This window comes from Chlorocebus sabaeus, chromosome X (assembly GCF_047675955.1).
Source record: "Chlorocebus sabaeus isolate Y175 chromosome X, mChlSab1.0.hap1, whole genome shotgun sequence".
Classification (NCBI taxonomy): domain Eukaryota; kingdom Metazoa; phylum Chordata; class Mammalia; order Primates; family Cercopithecidae; genus Chlorocebus; species Chlorocebus sabaeus.
In genome coordinates, this window is record NC_132933.1 from 36,877,694 (window position 1) to 36,902,340 (window position 24,647).

A 24,647-nucleotide genomic window follows, 5' to 3' on the forward strand; every position below is an offset into this window, starting at 1 on the left:
TCAACAATATAGAATAAATATGTAAAGCTCTTAGTAATATATTTAATTATCCTTTGTAAGGAAACTAGGACATAGGACTTCTAATTTCACTTTTCTCATTCTTGACAAGTTTGACAAGTTTATCTTCTAATAGTATGTAAGTAAGTTGTCACCTGTAAGTAATAACTTACTCATATAAGACAAAAATCACTCTAGCAGCTGGGTATCACAGTCATAAAATGCTAGATTTGATTAAAGCCATATTCTCATTAATATTTCGGTCCATATGCTATTTGAAATTAAACATGTATTTCAGAGGGTATAATGAACATCTCTTAATTTTGTGGAACACAATAGAAATTAAATGGGTGCTAGTTTTGTCCCAGATGACCCAAGGAAGTAAGATTGTATATGGGAAAGGAAGTACTCAATATTTCATTTTCTAGATTTCTTACTTACCGGCCATAGAATCCTTACTTTTCTCTTATGTCACTCTTTATAAAGAACATTAACTATTAGTTTCACACAGAAAACATGAACTGTAACAAACGCTTGAAGTTTTTAAACATATTTGGATAAAAATATTAAACTACAGTCCTCTTATAGTATACATAGTCCATTTTTGCATATATTTATGACATTTCTAATTAAGTGAGGCCTTCAGTTTTAATGCTTTTTTATTCCCCACAGACTTGTGGAAAAGAAATATTTTATATTAAGAAAATGCAAGTAAATAATATTTTAAAACTTGTATAATGGAAAATGTAAATATTTCAAAGCAATTAGCCCCAAAAAGCCTTCAATGTATTAGAAAAGCATTATAATATTTACAAAAATATAATTATGATATAGAGACAGTTATGTATGTATGTGTGTGTTTTTCAGATAGATAATCTGAAAAGAAATATAATCACATGGCTAAGCATTGAGAAATTCACATTTTTATACTACATTCCTGTTTAAATGTGAGAAAAATCACACTATCATGAAAATAGTATGTACATTTCCCTACTCGGTTAACATACAAATAAAAACGTTTCCCTCTATTCTTAAAAAAAATCACATTATACAATCATATATTTTGTCAGTGAGATCTCATTCTGATTTTCTGCTGCCACTAACAGTAGATATTTTACTGTCAGTCTTTTTTGGGGGATATATCATACCTTTATATCTCTCCCCACAATGTTGTTCCAGGTATGGAATCCAGTTAGAAGCTGGTCTGCAGCAACTTACAAGGCACTGAAATGAAAAAAAAAAATTATTGTCTTAGAATTTAAGTGCCATGATCTGTAAACAAGTAAATATTGAACTGTACTTTCATTTAAATTTTTTTCTTTACTAACAAAAAATAAGAATCATAGAAAGGTAAAAAGCAATCATCTAAATTCTTAATAATGCACAGTTTGCCAAGATAAAAGTATAGTCAAATGTAACTAGTTGTTAATAGAACTATATTAACTACTAAACCAAAATAACTGAGTATGTAAATGAATTCAAAACAAGGTATGTGAACCCATTAGAGTAACAGTGTGTCTAATCTGTACCTTCACTGAATTCTCAGACATTTCCATCCTGGCCTTAGGATGAGTGTGAGGTAAGGATCTAAATCTGTGTGTACCGGGGATATGTTTCAAGAACAAAGGAAAAAAGTTCCAGGATCAAACCACTGAATTGGATCCATTGTTGTATGGACTTGCTAATTTATTTAAATCTAAGACTCCTGAGCCTACGTGGTCATTGTCCTACTGAGATATCATAACAAACTTTATCCTCTTAGACCTCCATGGAAGAAAGGTGACTCAGGGTCTAGATTGAGTTCCACATATTTACCAGGCTTATTCCAGTATAAAAACACTATTAAAATGTATATTATAACCAGATACGGTTTCAAAAGTAGTGACTATGGATATAAACCAAACAGGTCATTTGCTTTGTGACATCTTCAGGGACAACTCAGCACAAGTATAGATGTCATAGCTGTCATATGCTAAGGACTGTAGCAAGGCCCATCTATACAGCAACAAGTAAGACCAGACTTCTCCCACAAGGAGCTTATAATCTAGTATGGAGAAACACAGCAAATATATAAATAATATAATACCATGTTATACACTGGTAACAGATGGTTGTCAGGTATAGAAGTAGCCAAGAAGTAGGAGTAATTAATTGCATCTTATATGTTCTCATATGACATCGTGTGAGTAATCTTCACTTTAATCATAAGTAATTTGTATAAAATATAAAAAAATTTAATGCACTCACTTGCAAGATGTTTTCTTTAGCCTGAATTATTTTTATGACAGCCATAATTGGAATCCAAATAATGCAGAAAATTATTATACACCAGCCTAAAGCAACTCCCCAGTCAGGGTATGGAATTGCGCCATAATCAGGTCTATGGAATTGCATTAGTTACCAGATAAATATCGCCTGTAAAAGTGAAATATGCAAAGACAAAGCTAAAGATTCGACTTTATTGCACTAATGATTAGCAATTTGATTCTGTTCTTTAGATGTGATTTATCAAAAATAATTAATATGAAAATTCATTCAAGCAGTTGAGATAATCTAGTAACAAGCCAGAAGATAACTATGAAAAGAACCTAAATAAATAACTTTTTTTACATGGAATAAATTTTTCCAAAATACTGTCATATATTTATAAATCCAAATACTTGTTCAACATATAGTTCAAGAAAATACTAGACCATATATCAGATAAAAAGTAAAACAATATCTAAAATATTCTGTTATTGAGCATTTCTCTTTGATTTATAATAGTGTGATTTTATTTTATGCCATAAGCTAACCAGTATATAGATTAATACAATGAGAATGTGAAGTACATTTTAATGGGCACACTTTTCTCCTTGCTTAGGAACTGCTTCTATTCTCTCCCACTGCACAAAGCTCCCCTTTTAGCACATCAAAAACACACATGCATTTACACACCCTATTTAGCTGTTTTTGTTTTACTAAAATCAATGAGAAAACAATACATTGTAAGACTCTTTTTAAGTAGATCTATCAGTTTAATTTTAAAATTGTATTAACCATTTTCATGCTTCTGATAAAGACATACTCGAGACTGGGAAGAAAAGAGGTTTAATTGAACTTAGAGTTGCATATGACTGGGGCGGCCTCAGAATCATGACAGGATGTGAAAGGCACTTCTTAAATCGCAGTAGCAAGAGAAAATGAGGAACATACAAAAGCGGAAACCCCTGATAAAACCATCAGATCTAGCAGATTTATTCACTACCACAAGAACAGTATGGGGGAAATTGCATCCCTGATTCAAATGATCTCCTACCGGGTCCCTCCCACAACATGTGGGAATTATAGGCGTACAATTCAAGATGAGACTTGGGTGGGGACAAAGAGGCAAACAATATCATTCCCCCCCAGTCCCCTCCAAATCTCATGTCCTCACATTTCAGAACCAATCATGCCTCCCCAACAGTCCCCCAAAGTCTTAACTCATTTGAGCATTAACCCAAAAGACCACAGTCCAAAGTCTCATCTGAGACAAGGCAAGTCCCTTCCGCCTCTGAGCCTGTAAAATCAAAAGCAAGCTAGTTACTTCCTAGATACAGTGGAGATACAGTTATTGGGCAAATACAGCCATTCCAAATGGGAGAAATTGGCCAAAACAAGGGGGTTACAGGGCCCATGCAAGTCCCAAATCCAGTGGAGCAGTCAAATTCTAAAGCTCTAAAATGATCTCCTTTGACCCCATGTCTCACATCCAGGTCATGCTGATGCGAGAGATAGGTTCCCATAGTCTTGGGCAGCTCTGACCCTGTGGCTTTGTAGGGTATAGCCCCCTTCCTGGCTGCTTTCACAGGCTGGCATTGAGTGTCTGCGGCTTTTTCAGGCACATGGTGCAAGTTGTCGGTGGATCTACCATTCTGGGGTCTGGAGGACTGTGGCCTTCTTCTCACACCTCCATTAGGTAGTGCCCCAGTAGGGACTCTGTATGGGGGCTCCAACCCCATATTCCCCTACCATACCGCCCTAGCAGAGGTTCTCATGAAGGCCCCAACCTTGCAGCAAACTTTTGCCTGGGCTTGCAGGAGTTTTCATACTTCTGAAATCTAGGTGGGGGTTCCGAAACCTCAATTCTTGACTTCTCCGTACCCACAGGCTCAACACCACATGGAAGCTGCCAAGGATTGAGGCTTGCACCCTCTGAAACCATGGGCTGAGGTGTACCTTGGCCCATTTTAGCAATGGCTAGAGCGGCTGGGACACAGGACACCAAGGCCCAAGGCCGTACATAGCATGGGGACCCTGGGCCTGGCCCATGAAACCATTTGTTTTTCCTTTAGGCTTCCGGGTCTGTGATAGGAGGGGCTGCCATGAAGACTTATGACATACCCTGGAGACATTTTCCCCATTTTCTTGCAGATTAACATTTGCCTCTTTGTTACTTATGCAAATTTCTGCAGCCAGCTTGAAATGGGTTTTTATTTTCTACTGCATCGTCAGGTTTCAAATTTTCTTAACTTTTATGCTGTTTCTGTTTTAAAATGGAATGCTTTTAACAGTACCCAAATCGCCTTTTGAATGCTTTGCTGCTTAGAAGTTTCTTCCACCAGATACCCTAAATCATCTCTCTCAAGTTCAAAGTTCCAAACATTTCTAGGGCAGAGGCAAAATGCTGCCAGTCTCTTTGCTAAAACATACCAAGAGCCACCTTTGCTCCAGTTCCCAACAAGTTCCTCATCAACATCTGTGACCACCTCAGCCTGGACCCTATTGTTTATATTACTATCAACATTTTTTTTCAAAGCCATTCAACATCTCTCTAGGAGGTTTCAAACTTTCCCACATTTTCCTGTCTTCTTCTGAGCCCTCTGCCTGATACTCAGATCTAAAGTAATTTCCACATTTTCAGGTATCATTTCAGCAACGCCCCACTCTACTGATACCAATTTACTGCATTAGTCCATTTTCATGCTGAGGATAAAGACATACATGAGACTGAGATGAAAATGAGGTTTAATTGGACTTACGGTTCCACATGGCTGGGGAGAATTCAGAATCATGGCAGGAGGTGAAAGGCACTTCTTACATGGCAGTGGCAAGAGGAAATGAGGAAGATACAAAAGCGGAAACCCTGGATAAAACCATCATATCTCATGAGACTTATTCACTACCACAAGAACAGTATGGGGGAAACCACCCCCATGATGCAAATTATCTCCTACTGGGTCCCTCCCACAACACATGGGGATTATGGGAGTACAATTCAAGATGAGATTTGGGTGGAGACAGAGCCAAACCATATCAAAAATTCAATGGCTTCATTCCATTAATTTAATTACAGAAATTTAAATGTATTTTATAAGTATTATAAATGTACCTAACTATAAGAGAATAACTGAGGGATAATGGAGTTCAATAAATGGCAATGTAAATCATTTTATATGTAATACTTTTGCATTTTCGATTACAGGTGTCAAACCTATGTAATCATTGAATATTAGCTTGTTAAGAGGTCCAGCTAGACATTCTAAATTGACAAGGGGGCTTATTTTATTATGGAGACTTGTCAAATAAAAATATTTAGCAGCATATTCAAAGTCATTTAGCAAAAATATGGAGTATCCAAATATTTCAATTCAGCATGTCTACTTCTAAACTGCTCACTTTTTGAAATTGATCTCATAATGTTAAAGAAATGTAATCCTCTCTGCAAACAAATATGACACTTTAGATTTGATGCAAATCGTGGATAGAATTAATTAATAGCCTTTTCTAGGAAAACCTTTGAAGCATGAAGGCAATGAAAACCAAAACAGATCTATGAAGCTTTGACACTGCTCCACCCCACCATCATTATTTCTAGTTCATAATCATTCTCCATCCAGTGTAGTGTTTATTTTGGTGCTTAGCCATCTACTGTCCTAAAATATTATTTGAAGATTTTAAGTCTATATGTTATGTCTCTCAAGTAAGACAACTTTTGCTTTACCTCAGCTCCTAAATAGTATTAATTGTTGAATTTATTAACATAAACCATTGCCCCTATTGACACAGGTCAGTTTCTTTATTTTCAGATGCCAAATACCTGCCTCGTTAAGAGATAAAATGTGAATTAAAATATGACTGGCGTTTTTCAGCAGTTAGTATATTGAAAGTGAATTCCTTGAAGGCAGGATGTGGGCCTTATGTATCTCTGTGTTTTCTGTGCCTGGCAGAATGGTTAGGAACATTATTGTTGACTCAACATATTTTTTAGGGAATGAGAAAATTCATGATTTATTTTCATTTATTCTATTGATAAATTTTAAATTATTCATAACTTTTAAGTCTGTATGAACCTGTTTATGTTCTCAAATGATGAATGTTTAAATTGATGGTCTCAAAATAATACTGCAAAGGCATTTTAATTGAAGGAACTTAGAAGCACCATCCATAAATACTGCAAAACTTGAAAATCATTCACTTATAAAATTACTTTGCCTTTTGTCTTCAATGTGAATTACTAAGTTTATCTTAGAATGTATATATTATTGATACCAATGTCATGGTATATTATTACTTATAATCAAAAGGATAGGAGTACTGACAAACCAGCAAGCTCTCCACCATAGCCAGAATATCCACCTCTTTGCTCCAATCATCATTTCTATATCCTCAATGAATCTGTTCCCTCCTAAACAAGACAAAGAGTACATTGAATGTTTGCTGATATTTTCTTCCAATAACCATTGTGGCATCAATTATGTTTCTGCGTCTAAACATTTTTCTGTAGTACAACAATGAAGCATACACCTGTAACTACATTTTCTTCATAATATATTTTGTCCAGTATATTGTACTTTACTATTATAATGGTATAAAGATTAATAGTATAATTAGGTCAACATAATGAAAATGAGTCAAACTAAACTATTTTAATAAAACTTGAAAATAATTTTATAGTTACTATTTACCATAAATCCAGATGATTCCAGCTAGTTCCAGTATAGCTACAATTAAAATGCCCCATCCAGCACAGAAGTGGTCAATCAGATGAATCCAGTAAATTCCAGCCTACCAAAAAAATATTTATTACTTCCAAGTATATTTTAATTGTTTTTATGATTGCTGAGGTATTCCAATTGAATCTATTAATTTAATCTTGACATATGCTCCTTAGTTTCACTTCTGCTAAAATGTGTAAAGGAATGTTTCAGATGTAAACCCAAATGTGGCTTTAAATATCTCAAAAATCTTTCAATCTATACGGAGTCACTGGAAAAAAAAACAAGCACTTCAAATAGTTGATTATCAGAATGGTATGCAATGTCTGTGTGTTCTGTAGTGGTTGCCAAGAAATGTAGTATCTGTATCTGTAGTGTTTAAAGTCTGCAATCTTATTGCAACTGAGGTAACTGTCCATTATTCGGCCTCCTCATCTGCAAAATAGATTTATGAAAAGTAATAATGGAGAAAAATGGGTTAAAACTCAGAAAACCTCGATCCAAGTCAGACCTGGACTTGTCACTAAGCAACCTCTTAAGACTTCGTTCCTTTCGTTAGTTTATAAAGTATGTTCCAACTAATAATTTGTCTATGAAAAAAATGCTGTAGTATACCTGAGTCACACCAACAAGACTAAGGAGAAACAAAACCAAGCAGCAGCCCAGAATTATGGAAACCATTTTCTTCATCACTTTGGGAAATAAATCTTGAATTGTTGTTATGATCATTTCTTCAGAGGGGGATAAATGACATGTTATATATCAACTTATTTGCCAATGCTGTTAGTCACAGAATTCCACGTCTATTAATCAAATTTACAAATAGATGTTGAGTAGATACTCTGAGCCCTGCTTCTTGCTTTTAAAAACCCACAAGGTCATTTCTTTTGGCAGTCATCACTTGGTTCTGCTGGAAACCGAATGCAGTTCTATTTATTGTTTTCAGTCTGTTTTATATGATTTTTCATTGATAGCAATTGTAAGGTAACAGTCCTCTGTGAGCTGAAATCATCTAAAAGGAAGAATTCTAATAGGACTTTTAAATAAGGTAAATATTTGAATCAGTGGTGTGAAAACGGCAGAAAGGATTCTAGGTTTAGAAATCAGTGTGTCCATGAAATAGGTAACTGGCCAAGAGTAGAAAGATGTGTGAATGAAAATATCAGAAAAGATGTTTGAGATTTTCGAGGACTTTAAAAGTCAACAAGAAAACTCTGGATTTTATCCTATAAACAGAGTAAACTATGAAACTGTTTTATATGAGAGAGTGGTAGGATGAAAATTTTTTTCAGAATTTCCCTAGTCATATAACCTAGGTAAATCCCTATATGTGCATAGAACTATGTGCAAGTATGATCATTGCAGCAGTGTGTGTAATTTTTTAAATTATTCAAATGCCCAATATTATGGTAACAAAGAGATTGTGATTTAATTAGATCTATATACCTATGTATCAACTGAATTCATAATTAATGCAAAAAAACTTTCAGAGTAATATGTATGCTATGAAACTTCACATTTATGTGAAAATTTAAAAATGTATATGTTATTTTTGAATACATATAAAATGTATATAAACATGGACAGAATAACATACACAATCCATGGTAACAATTGTCTCTAGAGAAAAATATGAATTGTATCAGGGAGAGAAAGACAGGGGACTTCAAATTCACCTGCAACAGTTTATTTTTAAAATAGCTGAAAGAAGTATGATAAAATATTAATGTGTATTCCTTTTGAGTATCAAGTATTTTTCTGTATTTAAATTTAAGTTAAAACAGCTTTCAGAAAGGTCATTCTGAAATTAACAGCTAGGGGGCAATATGGGTAATAAAAGCATGTTGTCAATTAGAGAAAACACAAATGAAATATATAAGCAATATGTTAACGCTGGAAATATTACTTACCAATGGAAGCAAACTGAGAATCGAGACCCAAATTTAAAAGCTTGCAAAAAATAATATGATCTAAAATGGACCGCCTGGTAGTTGCACTAGAGCTTCTGGATAGGCAATGAATGCCAAATCAAGACATACAAAAATGTATGATATTTTAAATTAGTTACCAATATTTAAACATTTAAAAAATAAGGTATTAGAAAAATCTCATCTTATTTGGCAACACAATCTATGACGTAAATTCTTTACCAACTATTTCACTTTCCTTTATAAAAACATTGGATTTGGTTGTTTTGTTTGTTAAAGTTAGGGAGTTCACTAAGTTTTCTTTAAAGCTGGACACTCAAAGTCACTTGACTCTCTTACCTTTACAGTGTTCATGTGTTTTAAATATTCAATCCCAATACTGTAATTTTACGTAAGGAATTTGTATATTGTCTTTCTCTTCCTGATACAATTCACATTTTTCCCTAGAGGCAATTGTTACCATGGATTATATATGTTATTCTGTCCATGTTTATATACATTTTATGTGTATTCATAAATGTATGGGAAGTGCTTAACATGATGTCTGAACCTTGTAGTTGTACAGTAAGTGGTTCATGTTAAGGACTAAACAAAATCTGGGAAAACATTCTATTTTCTTAAGCAATGTTTTCCTAATATACTCCTGTTTACACGGATAATTTAAGAATTATTATGTTATTAAAGCAACCAAATTATATAAGACTGTGATGGGTGATACTGAGTGTCAACTTGACTGGATTGAAGGATGCAAAGTATTGATACTAGGTGTGTCCGTGAGGGTGTTGACAAAGGAGATTAACATTTGAATCAGTGGGCTGGGGAAGACAGACCTACCCTTAATCTGGTAGGCACAATCTAAACAGCTGCCAGAGAATGTAAAGCAGACAGAAAAACGTGAAAAGGCGAGACTGGCCTAGCCTCCCAGCCTACATCTTTCCCCCATGTTGGATGCTTTCTGCCCTCGAACATTGGACTCCAAGTTTTTCAGTTTTGAGACTCGGACTGACTCTCCTTGCTTCTCAAGTTTGCAGACAGCTTATTGTGAGACCTTGTGATCATGTAAATTAATATTTAATAAACTCCCCTTTATATATATTTATACATATCTATATATTCATACATATATATTTATACATATATATACACACATATCCTATTCTGTCCCTCTGGAGAACCCTAGTACAAAAAGAAAGTGAGAAAGAAAACACAATACTCTAAATTATGACTGTTTTAAGTAAATTTCTATAAACTATATTAGAGTTTCATAAGTGAGATACATTGAATTAATCAGAGTTGATAATATATGGTATTATATACCTGATTTTCCAACTTGAGAAAATTCCTTTCCAGATATATGAGCCATTTGGCCCAATATAGAAAAAATAGCAAATCCAGCAAGCACACTAGTGAGACAGTTTGTCAAAAAAACTACAATGGCATCAAAGAAGCAGTTGTTTTTGAACTTACTGTCATATAATAGAGCAACTAAGTCACCCCAAGCCACTGAAAGGGAGTAAAATATCTACCCAAATCTATAAGAGAAAATAATTTAATATTTTAAAACATATACACAATATCTTATTTGCATAAGTATCTCACATATGCAAATTAATATATTATAAATAACAGTGAAATGAACACCCAAATGCCCACTACTCAGCTTAAGAAACAAAATATTACTGTCCTTTCCTGATTACATCACCCGACCACCCTCCAGTGGTAATTGCTATTCTGACTTTTGTGTTGATCATTTCTTTGTTTTTTTTAATACTTAGTTTGAGTGTTTTGGAATTTATAGAAAAGTTATCTTAATGCGTGTAAACATATACAACGTGCACTTTTCTATTTGGTATTGTGAGATTTATCCATCAGAAAATTGAACTATATAAAATGTCCATTTTATGATTCTAAAATGAAAGAATGTAAGCAAATTCATTTGTTTATATTAAATATACATAGTTCTTTTAATCATTCTTTATTGCCAAACTGCATATGTCATGATTTATCCTTTCTCCTGTTGATGGACATTTAGGTCATTCACCATGTTGCTGTTATAGAGCTGTAAACATTCTTTTATATTCCCCATATGTAGGTGTGGAACTGTGATGTTTAAAAGTATACATATTCCCCCCTTTTACTAAATCTTGCCAAATTGTTCTTTAAAGTGGATATACCATTTTGCACTCCCACTAGCTGGGTGTGAGGGTTCCCATTCCACCACATACTTGCCAACACTTCATTTTCCATAGGATTTTTTTTTTTCTGTGAAATTCCTGTTCATATCTTTTGCCAGTTTTTGATTTGGCCTGTGTTAGTTGGTTTCTAATAAGTATTGAGTTCATTCGGATTCTAATTCTTTGTCTATTATATATGTTGATTTTTTTCCTCCCAATTTGTGGCTTATATTTTCTACCTTTTAACATTGTGTCCTTTGATTAACCACAGTTGTTGGGGATTTACTGAAAATGAAGGTATCCATCTTTGATTATATGTTTTGCCCTTGACCTCTGTTACTTTTAAAAACTGCTTAGCCCAAGGTTATAAAGTTACTATTCTATATTTTCTTCTAAAGAAATTAAAGTTTTGCCTATATTGTTAAATTTTCAATTCACCTAATATTGACATTGTGCATATCAATATATGTGATATGTGAATGATATGTGAAATTTCCAACTGATGTTGTTTCCTAAATGGGATATCAATTGTTCAAGGATAATTGATATTATTGATTAAATCAATTAGATATCAATTCTATCAATTGAATGATTATCCCTTTTCCTATTGATCTGCATTGCCATCTCTGCCTCATACCAAGTTCCATTTGTTTTTTAATCTATTTCTGAGATTACGATCCTGTTCCGCTGGCCTATGTGTCTATACCTATGCTAACACTTCACTATTTTAATTAGTACAGTATTATAAATATTGTTTCATATCTGGTAGGACAAGTCCTTTTCACATCAGATACACCTTGGGGTTTTGACCATTTTCTTTTTCGAATAAAATTTACAATCAGTTTTCAAGTTCCATAGAAAACTGTTTTGGGATAGATCAAGGCTATTTTATTTATATTTAAGAAAATCACATTAGAAATAAAATGCCCTGTTTTTTCTTAGGCTCTTGTCCATATTAAGAGATAAGCAGCATGCTCAGGTTGGTCTCTGAGCTTCTTTTGCTTGATACATTATGTGTGCCTGTGTGGCAGGGGAACTGGAAGTGAGTGTGGCAGTTCTGTGTTGTATAAGAATGCTACTGCATACCATGATGTGTACCTAGGTCGCAAACAAAAGTGAAAAGAAATTCCAAACTTAATTTTAATCTCCATATCTATGAATCTCATATCCATATACAATATTATTACATTAGAGATTAGGAAATCCTAATTCAAATTGCAATAATTGGCTGTACACTTTTAGCTCAATTTGAATCTATCTTGGTTTTAGTTTCATCACTGTAATGAGGTAGTTAGGAAAGTAATTTCTGCATTCCTGAAGACCTCTCTATCTATAAATTTGTACGGTTCTCTACTCTCCTGGAGATCTCAATGGATTTCAGATATTCAAAGAAAAGGAAAGACACCTGATTATAATTCTCTGTTTAGAATATAGATTGTGAGGAATAAAAAAAAAATCTAAGAAAAACAATTCTTATTGCCAACAAACCCAAAAAAGGAGTTGGGTTGTGTTGTGTTGGAGAGCAGAGGGTGAGAATATTAAATTGTATGTTTCACAAGGAGCTTTAGGTTTCACTCTAATTTTTTTAAGGTATTAGAGATACTGAAACACAGGCCTATAAAAAAGCATCATATAAATTTTTCAGAGTGGTTTCAAGGAAGTACAAAACCTGGATATCTTGGGCTTTTAAAATCCACCAAAAGAATATCAAAGGTGCTTTTCAACTATGCTCAAATCGTGAGTTTTAAAGAAAATGGTGAATCTACTTCTTAGGGAAAATGTTGCAACTATAACAAGGTAGTATAATGTAACAGAAATAATTGAAATAATCGTATATTAGCTCATATTTATTAAAAATTTTACTATTTCCAAGTGCATTAGCGTATTTTATCTTCTTCAGTAACCTAACACAGAGAAGGTGATGAATCCCAACTTTCGTTTTATTTCTTATTCACCATCCAAAATGGTCTTCAAATGGGGAAGAGATTAACCAACAGGGATAAAAAGAGTAAGGCCCAAGATAAGTGAAGAAACAAATTAAGATGGCCTGTGGACACATCAAAGGATATTAAGCTCCAAGACTATAATCATAAAATTACATATATCTAAAATGATTTAAAGCTATGTGATTAATCATTGAGTGAAAATTATTGAGCATGAAAATGTAACCAAAGACCAATGATTGACATTTCAATTTTCAGAAAGGTAATTGTAAACAAATGACAGATTTCCACAACTAATATCTCATACACTTGGCACTGCTTACCAAAAAATTTACAAGAAATAATTACATATCCTCTCGTAAGTATTTAGAAAAGAAAACAACAATGGCTGGAAATTGGCATGAGTTCCATGAAGAATACTATAGCAAACTAAAACTAATATCCATTTTGAATAGTACTACTAGTATGGCAGATACTATTAACATAGTGTCTCTTGATTTCAACATAAGATTATAGGTTTTTACTTGAACAGAACTTAATGTGTGCTAAGAATGTGATGTGACTAATAAAAAAGTGAAAGCATTCTAGGCCATACTGATAGAAGCATACTATCTGTAGTACACTTACTGTTAATACTCTCTGCAGTCAAATTGTAAATGATTTTACATACCAGTGATACACTCAGCCATTATCTAAAGGTAAAGTTAAAAGAGTGTTACCTAATTTTTATTCATGGCATATGTTAGACTTTTGGTATAAGTAACAATTTTGGTTATGGAATGCTTAATCCATGTCATATTTATGTTTTAACTTCACAATTCACTAGGCAAAACTTGACAATATTTTGGGGATATTAAATTTTGAAGAAAATTAAAATGTATGTTAGACTATTAAACTTTCAACAGTAGTCTCTAAAGCTACTATGAGTTTATCCAATAAAACACATAGTCCTAGTCATCAACTTGCAGATATTTATGAATGCAATATTATTTTTCAGATTAATAAACCCAAAATTTTGTTGGTCAAATAGAATCTGTTTAAATGACTAAAAATGACTTTTAAAATCCTATTTCTGAAAATTATCTCACCATCAACAAAAGAGAATTAATGTCATGTTAAATATTAGCTAAATCAGACATCCTAGTGGATAGAAACTAATAAATTTAGCTGTATGTTTTTTGCAAGCTACTACATTATGATATTCATATGGAATCAAAGATTTTTGGCATTTGCTTTTAAGATTTACCTCCTCAGATAGTTTGAAATCCGAAATAAGACTCACCTCAGCTTCCCTAGGTTCTGTAAAGTTTGACCGTGCTCCAATATAGTATGAAATGCCTATTGAAGCACCCTCCAGAGTTGCACGTCATACTAACAAGTAACAAGATGAGTAGGACCACATAGGGGAAAAGAGCTGTAAACATAACACCCATCAAAAAAAGTAACCAAAAATTAATGTTATTTTTTAAATCATGATATATAATTGTACACAAGTAAAATTATTAGCAAGTTGAGATTATTTAAAGTACTGGAATTTCATAGGGTCTGATGATATAGCAAAGTTAGCATAATTTCTTATTTGTGTTCTCACAACTCTCAAATGATCCATTTAAAAAACACTTTGATGTATTAATTAGCATTTCCTAGGTTTAGGTTGTAAATAAATAATACATCAGTAGTGATAACTTGGGATCTAAATTGAATGCCTTCCTAAAAATATCCTTATACGTTTCTGAGGAGACTGAATGTCTTCTCTCAGTAAATTACTGCATTGAGGTGAGGCGGCAAATTATTTTAAACCCTGCAGTGGTTAGTATATATTCAGCTTTCAAGACGAAGGAAAATATTTTCTAGTAGATATCCAAATCCCAGAAAAGCATATTGAAGTGAATACTGGACACTTGTTACTGTTATTGCAGCTACCATTAAGAAAGTTTGATAGCACACATACAAGTGCACTGCTTCTGTACTAGATAACACATGGTTCCAGATGAGCAGATTGCCTTTGAGACCAGCTTTGCCTTAATGTGGATGATTTCCTTGATCCATATGTTTTATAATACAACCAAGGAGATGATTTAAACAAGTCATTCAGAGACCAGTAAAAATTAATTGCCTAGGTAAATGGCCTTTAATGGACGCTTTCAATATTAACATCAAAAGGAAACCAAGGAGTTAAAAAATGTGCAACTAAAACATTTTAGGAAGTTTTCACTGGATTTGTGATATTCACAGTATTTTTGTGATGTAACAGCATGTCTCATTACAACTTAACATTAATTGAATGTGCTGGATATTGTACTGAGAATACAAAGATAAGATCTCCAGTTATTCCTGTCCTCCACCTTATGGAAATTTCCACTGACTAGTTAAAAACACATAGACTTTTTTTTCTGGGTATTGTGCAACTATTCACGGAGAAAATTTCATCTTGTTCTCTTAAATCACCATTATTCTCCCTGAAAGTTTATAAAAGTAAACAATTAAGTGAGAAAATATAACAGAATTTTTTTCAAAAGAGGCCATTTCCCTGAGAGAAAATGTTCTGTGTACATTTTGGCAATATTTAAGAGAATAAATACATAGTGTGTATACACACACACACTCACGCACACACACACACATTTCTCTCTCTCTCTCCAACTAGGGGATTCCTGATACTATTACTCTATAGAACAAGGATCTAGATTTTCCAAACCAAACATTGCAATATATGATTCCATTCAAAATGCTTCTTTATATGGTAGGAGAGGAAATTTTATAATATACTCTCAAGCCTCAGAATGCTGTATCAGCTAAAAGGGTCCAATTTTTGAGTAATTGTGCAACTCTAGTAGTAGTTATTATTTTGTTTGTTTGTTTTGTATTTAGCAAGACAGATCCGGGCTGGGCGCGGTGGCTCATGCCTGTAATCCCAGCACTTGGGGAGGCCAAGGCAGGCAGATCACTTGAGGTCGGGAGTTTGAGACCAGCCTGACCAACATGGAGAAACCCTGTCACTACTAAAAATGCACAATTAGCCTGGCGTGGTGGCACATGCCTGTAATCCCAGCAACTTGGGAGGCTGAGGCTGGAGAATTGCTTGAACCTGAGAGGCAGATGTTGCAGTGAGCCAAGATCGCGCCATTGCACTCCAGCCTGGGCAACAAGAGTGAAACTCTGTCTCAAAACAACAACAACAACAACAACAACAACAACAGCCCCCCCAAAAAAAAACAAAAAAAACACAAAGATCCTATATATTTACTTACAGCTTAAGATGACTGCTTAGAAAATTTTTCATATATTTGAATCCTTCCATTATAGAAAGAAAAATGCTTTTGATAATGCTTGACAATGAACTACAATGAAATCGGAAAGCTGCTATATCACTATCTAATATGTTTTTCAAATTACCTTGGCAGGGGAATTGATTCCTTTAAATAGTGCTGCTCCAAGTATGAGCCGAGTCAGAAGACAACAAAGTGCTAAATACCACCCAGTTACTGCAGTCTTACCCATTCCACTTGTCCCTTGGAGCACGACTTTACTGAAACACATAAGCCGTTTTCTGATCACAGAATCACTTGTGTTATAGAAAATACATTGCATTTTGTAATATAATTTATCCGGGGAAAACTTCATGAATATTGTGTCTTATTAATATATCAATCTCCTGTGAGCCTTTATTAATAGATACTATCAATATGAAGGGGCAAGGACATTTCATTAAAAGGCCTGGCTCTGAACTTTGGAAAGTCTAGATCACTCTGAACTTCAGAGTAAACAAAACTTCAGCCAATCCGAATTTTCAAGACCCTAGTATTCTCTATTTTGATTAGTGGGTGTGCAGTTAGATGTAAATTCTCTGATTTTATACAACTTTTTTTTTCCAATTTCTGTTTCTCCACTGATCCCTTTATTTTTACATTTTTGTAGCTGACTATAACCTCCTGTCTTGGAATTGCTGTAGTTCTTTGCTATGTCAGTCCCAGAATGATCAAACTTACTGAACATGTACATATTCCCCATTTACTCCTGTCTAATCTTTCTATAAATTATGATATTATTTACATACTATACAATTCATCATTTTAAAGTGTACAATTTAGTGGTTTTTAGCATGTTCATAACCATAACCACTTTCAAATCTCAGAATGTTTTTACCACCCCAAAAAGTAACCCTATACCCAGTAACAGTCACTACTCAATCTTCCTTTTTTTAGCCCTGGTAACCACAAATCCACTTTCTGTCTCTGTTAAATTTACCTGTTCTGGAAATGCCATAAAAAAGTAATCGGAAGGGGAACATCACACACCAGGGCCTGTTGTGGGGTAGGGGGAGGGAGGAGGAATAGCATCAAGAGATATACCTAATGTAAATGACTAGTTAATGGGTGCAGCACACCAACATGGCACATGTATACATATGTAACAAACCTGCACATTGTGCACATGTACCCTAGAACTTAAAGTATAATTTAAAAAGAAGTAAAAGGTAGATGTAAGAAAAGAATAATTAAAACTATATTTTTCAACGATGATATGATTGTATAGAAAATCCTATGGGAATGTTAAAAAAAAACCTTATTAGAACTAATAAATGAGTTTAGCAAGGTCTCAAGATAGAAAGTCAAAATGCAAAACTCAATTGTATATCTATATAGTACAAACTATGTATACTATGTATAAATAATTGGAGATTGAAATCTACAATAAAAATTTAAGACTATGAAAAAAGTAATCGTACAACATTTGGCTTTTTATCTTTGGCTTCTTTCACAAGGCATAAAATTTTAAAGGTTCATCTATGTTTTAGCACAAATCAGTACTTCATTCCTTTTTAGGGCTGAATATTTAATGGTATAGATATATCATATTTTACTTATACATTTATCAGCTGATGACATTTGGCTTGGTTCTACCTTGGCTATTATGAATAATGCTGCTATGGATATTTGTGTACAATTTTTTATGTAGACTTATGTTTTCAATTATCTTGGGTATATACCTAGGAGAGAAATTGCTAGGTCACATGGTAACTCTGTTTAAAATTTGAGGAACTGCCAGACTCTTTTTCAAAGTGTCTACACCTTTTTACATTTAAACAAGAAATTTACAATTAATTCAAATTTACGTTTAAATTTACATTTACACAAGAAATGTAAAAAGGTGTCGACACTTTGAAAAAGAGTCTGGCAGTTCTTCAAGTTTTAAACAAAGTTACCATGTTACCAGCAATTTCTCTCCTAGGTATATACCCAAGATAATTTAAATTGTAAGTCTATCATCAGAGTGAACGGGCAACCTACAAAATGGGAGAAAATTTTTGCAATCTATCCATCTGACAAAGAATTAATATCCAGAATCTACAAGGCATTTAAACAAATTTACAAGAAATTAACAAACAACGCCATCAAAAAGTGGGCAAAGGATATGAACAGACACTTCTCAAAAGAAGATGTTTATGCAGCCAACAAACATATGAAAAGAAGCTCATCATCACTGGTCATTAGAGAATAGCAAATCAAAACCACAGTGAGATACCATCTCATGCCAGTTAGAATGGCCATCATTAAAAAGTCAGGAAACAACAGATGCTGGAGAGGATGTGGAGAAATAGGAAGGAGAAATAGAAATGCTTTTTCACTGTTGGTTGGAGTGTAAATTAGTTCAACCATTGTGGAAGACAGTGTGGCGATTCCTCAAGGATCTACAACCAGAAATACTGTTTGACCCAGCAATCCCATTATTGGGTATATACCCAAAGGATTATAAATCATTCTACTATAAAGACACATGCACACATATGTTTATTGCAGCACCGTTCACAATAGTAAAGACTTGAAACCAACCCAAATGCCTATCAATGATAGCATGGATAAAGAAAATGTGGCAAATATACACCATGGAATACTATGCAGCCATAAAAAGGATGAGTTCATGTCTTTTGCAGGGGCATGGATGAAGCTAGAAACCATCGTTCTCAGCAAACTAACACAGGAACAGAAAACCAAACACTGCATGTTCTCATTCATAAGTGGGAGTTGAACAATGAGAACACATGTACACAGGGAGGGAAACATCACACACCAGGGCCTGTTCAGGGGTGGGGGGCTAGGGGAGGGATAGCATTAGGAGAAATACCTAATGTAGATGATGGGTTGATAGGTACAGCAAACCAGCATGGCACGTGTATTCCTATGTAACAAACCTGCACGTTCTGCACATGTTTCCCATAGCTTAAAGTATAATAATAAAATAAAAAGTATGGGGTTTCAATTTATCCACATCTTTGCCAACATTTGTTATTGTCTGGTTTTTTTGACAGACAAGCCTAGTGGGTGTGAAGTGGTGTCCCATCATGGGCTTGATTTGCATTGATGACTAATGATGAGTATTTTTTCATGTGTATATTGGCCATTGTGGATCTGCTTTGGAGAAATGTCTTTTTTTTTTAACTTTTATTTTAAGTTCAAGGGTACAAATGCAGGTTTGTTACATAGGTAAACTTCTGTCATTGGAGTATAAATTATTTCTTTATGCAGGTATTAATCCTGGTACCTGTTAGTTACTTTTTCTGATTCTCTCCTTCCTCCCAATGTGTATTTTTCACCTCTATGTGTCCATGTGTTCTCACAGTTTAACTCCCACTTACAAGTAAGAACATGCAGTATTTGGTTTTCTGTTCCTCTGTAAGTTTGCTAAGGATAATGGCCTCCAGATCAATCCACGTCCCTGCAAATGACATGATTTTGTTCCTTTTTATGGCTGCATAGTATTCCATGGTGTATATGTACTACATTTTCTTTATCCAGTCTATCATTGATGGGCAATTAGGTTGGTTCCATGTCTTTGCTATTATGAATAGTGCTGCAATGAACATACAAATCCATACGTCTTTATAAAAGAATTATTTATATTTTGTTGAGTATATACACAGTAATAGGATTGTTGGATCAAATGGTAGTTTTCTCTTTAGGTCTTTGGGGAATCACCACCCTGTCTCCCACAATGGCTGTTCGAATGTACAATCTCACCAACATTATATAAGCATTCCTTTTCCTCCACAACCTTGCCAGAGACAGTTATTTTTTGACTTTGTACTAATAGCCATTCTGACTGGTGTGAGATTATATTTCATTGTGGTTTTGATTTGCATTTCTCGAGTGATTAGTGATGAGCTTTTTTTCATATGATTCTTAGCCTCATGTATGTCTTCTTTTGAGCAGTGTCTGTTCATGTCCTTTGCCCACTTTTTAATGTTTTTTTCCTTGTAAATTTGTTGAAGTTTCTTACAGATGCTGGATGTTAGACCTTTGTCAGATGCATAGTTTGACAAAATGTTTCCCCATTCTGTAGGTTGTCTGTTTACCCTGTTGATGGTTTCTTTTGCTCTGCAGAAGCTCATTAGTTTAATTAGATCTCGTTTGTCATTTTTGCATTTGTCGCAATTGCTTTTGGTATCTTCATCATGAAATCTTTGCCTGTGCCTATGTCCTAAATGGTATTGCCTAGGTTGTTTTCCAGGGCTTTTATAATTTTAGGTTTTACATTTTAGTTTTTTGGTGTTTGCTTGAGACAGAGTCTCACTCTGTAGCCCAGGCTGGAGTGCAGTGGCGTGATCTCGGCTCACTGCAAGCTCCGCCTCCGGGGTTCACATCATTCTCCTGTCTCAGCCTCCCAAGTAGCTGGGACTACAGGAGCGTGTCACCACGCCCGGCTGATTGTTTGTATTTTTCGTAGAAACAGAGTTTCACCATGTTAGCCAGGATGGTCTCAATGTCCTGACCTCATGATCTGCCTGCCTCGGTCTCTCAATGTGTACATTTAAGTTTTTAATTCATCTTGAGAAACTGGACCCCTTCCTTATACTATGTACAAAAATTAACTCAAGAAATATCTTTTTAAATTCTGTGCCCGTTTTTAAATTGGGTCCATTGTCTTTTTCATTACTGAATTCTAAAAGTTCTTTATATATTCTGAATACTAGACTCTTACCAGGTATATGACGTGTAAATGTCTTTCCCCATTCAGTAAGTTTTCTTTTTAATTTAGATAATGACCTTTGAAATGCAAAATATTTTAATTTTGATGAAATGCAATTTATCTATTTTTTTCCTGGTTCCTTGTGTTTTTGGTATTACATTTTAAAAAGCATTGCCAAATCCAAGGTCATGAAGATTTATGCCTGTCCTTTAAAGAGTTATATAGTTTAACTCTTACATGTAGATATTTGATCCTGTTTGAATTAAATTTTATATATTGTGTAAGATTTCAAAATCATTTTTTGTATGTGGATATCCAGTTTTCCAGACACCATTTGTTGAAAAGACTATTTTTTTTCATGAGTCAAATACATTTCTGTTTATTATAAATTAACCAGTCCATGATATTCCACTATACTAGCATAAAATGGACTACAACACTACCTTAGGCACTGAATTTTAGAAACTTGGTCAATTCGTTATGTTAAAACTATATTAGTTGGGAAATATTATTTTAAACCCCACGAGAAATGTTAATTGACAAGGCAGGTATATGTAAGCAAATGCATATGCTTTCTTGTTTATTTGACTATTTTTCTAATTTAGAAAGACACCTATCTAAATTCACTCTGCAGGTCTCCCTGATTATAAAAAATTGGGGAAAAATATGTTAAGAATCTACTATGTGAAAATTACTGTAAAAGCATGTAAGAGATACAGAGATATGTAAGACATAGACTTATCCTTTAAGAATAAAACAAAATTATTTTATCAATAGCATATGAACACAAAACATAAATAAAATAAGGAATAATGTATAAAATTATATTCATATATTGGGCCAGGCGCAGTGATCACACCTGTAATCCCAGCACTTTGGGAGGCCAAGATGGGTGGATCACGAAGTCAGGAGTTTGAGACCAGCCTGGCCAATATGATGAAATGCCATCTTTACTAAAAATACAACAATTAGACAGGCATGGTGGCATGTACCTGTAGTCCCAGCTACTATGCAGACCGAGGCAGAAGAATTGCTTGAACCTGGGAGGTGGAGGTTGCAGTGAGCTGAGATCACACCACTGCACTCCAGCCTGGGCAACAGAGCGAGACTCTGTCTCAAAAACAACAACAACAAAATTATATTCATATATTTATTTAGCACATAGTTACTGATCAGCTGCTTTTTCACATTGTGTAAGAATCCAATGGTGAACACTAACACTAAAGTTTATGCCTTTGTAGTCTTTGCAGATTTGGGGATAATTAGATAGATACAAAATAATAGGACAAACGTAATAACTGACACAGAAAGAGATATAACTTTCCCTTGTCATAGTTCAAGGCTGAATTTATTCTTCATATTAGATGCTGTTTGGAATAAATAAGTTGGTTGGAATAAATAAAATGTGGATAGGAAGAGAAAACAATCGAGGAAGGCAATTAACATAAGCATAGCCCCTCCTCTAAAAGTCATAGCATTGAAGAGTTACTATCTCGACAACTTCAGTGTAAGCATTTTTGAGTTTAAAATTTGAATAAATTCATGATTTTTAAATGCTTTTCAAATTCTACCTCACCTAGCACCAGAAACACTGGACGCTACTACTTGGACATAGAAAGTGCTCAATAGACTTCTGTCAATTTATTAATTTATACTCTCACCTATATATCTATCTTTTTGCCTTTCTAAATTCTTTATTTTTTTTTTCTTCCAACATTTATTTAAGGTTCGGGGAGTTACATGTGCACGTTTATTACATGAGTAAATTGCGTGTCATTGGAGTTTTGTGTACAGAATATTTCATCACCCAGATAATGAACATAGTATGCAATAGGTAGTTTTTCAATCCTCAACCTCCTCCCAAACTCCACCCTCAAGTAGGCCCCAGTGTCTACTGTTTCCTTCTTTGCATCCATGTGTACCAATGTTTGGCTCCCTTTTGTATGTCAGAACATGTGTTATTTGGATAATACAGGTAAGATAGCATCCTCCAGCTCCATCCATGTTGGAAAAACTGGGTGTAAGTCAATTTGCCTTATAATAGAAGCTTTAGCATCATACACATTATATAGGTGTGTAGGGTCATTTGGTGGCTGTGTTTAGACTTCTAATATGTTCTTCAATTACTTACTGGTTTATTTTCAGAATATACCTGGGGTATTAATGGTTTGTGGCAGAAGATTGATAGCTGTGTATAGAATCAAACATAGTATAAGACATCAGGGGAAAAAATGATTAATCATAAGAAATGATACTGCTGGGCTGGGCGCCATGTCTCATGCTTGTAATCCCAGCACTGTGGGAGGCCAAGGGAGCGAGATCACTTGAGATCAGGAGTTTGAGACCAGCCTGGCCAACATGGCAAAACCCTGTCTTTACTAAAAATACAAATATTAGCCAGGCATGGTGGTGCATGCCTGTAGTCCCAGCTTCTTGGGAAGCTGAAGTGGGAGGGTCACTTGAACCCAGGAGGCAGAGGTTGCAGTGAGCCAAGATCAGGCCACTACACTCAGTACTTGGTGACAGAGTGAGACAACACAAAACAAAAACCTCTGTTTCAACTTAACTTTTCAGAATTTCATGTGGTGAAGCAGAAAAAGCTCTAGCTGTGGTGCCAGATAGACTTGGGTCTCACCTGTGGCTCTGCAATTTTCTAGTCATTGTAAAATGGGAAATGTTTTCTTACCCCCTCACAGGGCATGTGATGGGGTGTGCCTCAGTTCTTCAGTGCTCCACTGCTGAAACCCTTAGGGGGAGCATGCAGATAAGCAGGTCATGGGGAGCATTTTTGGGCTCCAACCCCATGGCAGCATCTAGGGTTTAGTGTTTACAGCTCCTGAAACCCTCACAGTGTGCTCTTTCAATTTTGCCATCCGCAGGCAGCTTGTGTTAATCAGCTCAGTTAGACCCTCTGCCTTACCGTAAGTACACAGGGCTTTCTATATCCCGCGTTCTTGCCCTAATGTACTGGAAAAACCGGATCATACGTGGGCCTCGAGAATGAGTGCAATGTTTTACTGAGTGGTGGAAGTAGCTTTCAGATGGACGGCGAGCCAGAAGGGGGATGGAGTCAGGTCACCCAGTGGCTGGACTCCCCTCCAACCGCCCCCAACTGAATTCCACATCGTCCCTCCATCGCTGGCCTGCCAGCATCTGCTGATGTTTATCAGTGTGCTCTTCTGCTCCTCTGCAGCTCTCAATGTCCAGCCACTTGCATATGTGCCAGCTAGAGTGTCTCAGATTTATATGCACACAGGATAGAGGGGGATGTGGTGGGCCAGAGTGGTCTTGGAAAATGCAACATTTGAGCATGAAAACAGGAGTGCCTGTCCTCACTTAGGTCTGTGGGCACAGTCCCGGGAGTGGAGTCCTCACCAAGGACCACGCCCTTCTCTACCCAGCACTTCCCTGCCCCTCTTTCATGTACTCTGAAGATGTACTCTGAAGAGGTACATCTAACTGCCGTTAGAATATCCATGAGAACCAGTCTTAGCTACTTCCTGCTGACAGGGCACATTGTTTTGGGAAGAACAGCAGTCAGATTCTTTCCAGAGGTCTATCTAAGGCTTCCTGGCAAACGGGAACCATTGTCTGAGGCTCCAGTTGCCTGACTGTTTGGAGTTAGATGGCTTCTAGGTGAGAGAGAGAAAAAAAGAAGTTTTATAAGTTTAAGTATGC

General features: G+C 35.1%; 1 pseudogene; it reads right to left on the reverse strand.

The window, feature by feature from the left end:
* Positions 1 to 1,074: 1,074 nt before the first annotated feature.
* On the reverse strand, positions 1,075 to 24,105 carry LOC119620974 (sodium- and chloride-dependent neutral and basic amino acid transporter B(0+)-like; annotated as a pseudogene).
* Between the last annotated feature and the right edge of the window lie 542 nt (positions 24,106 to 24,647).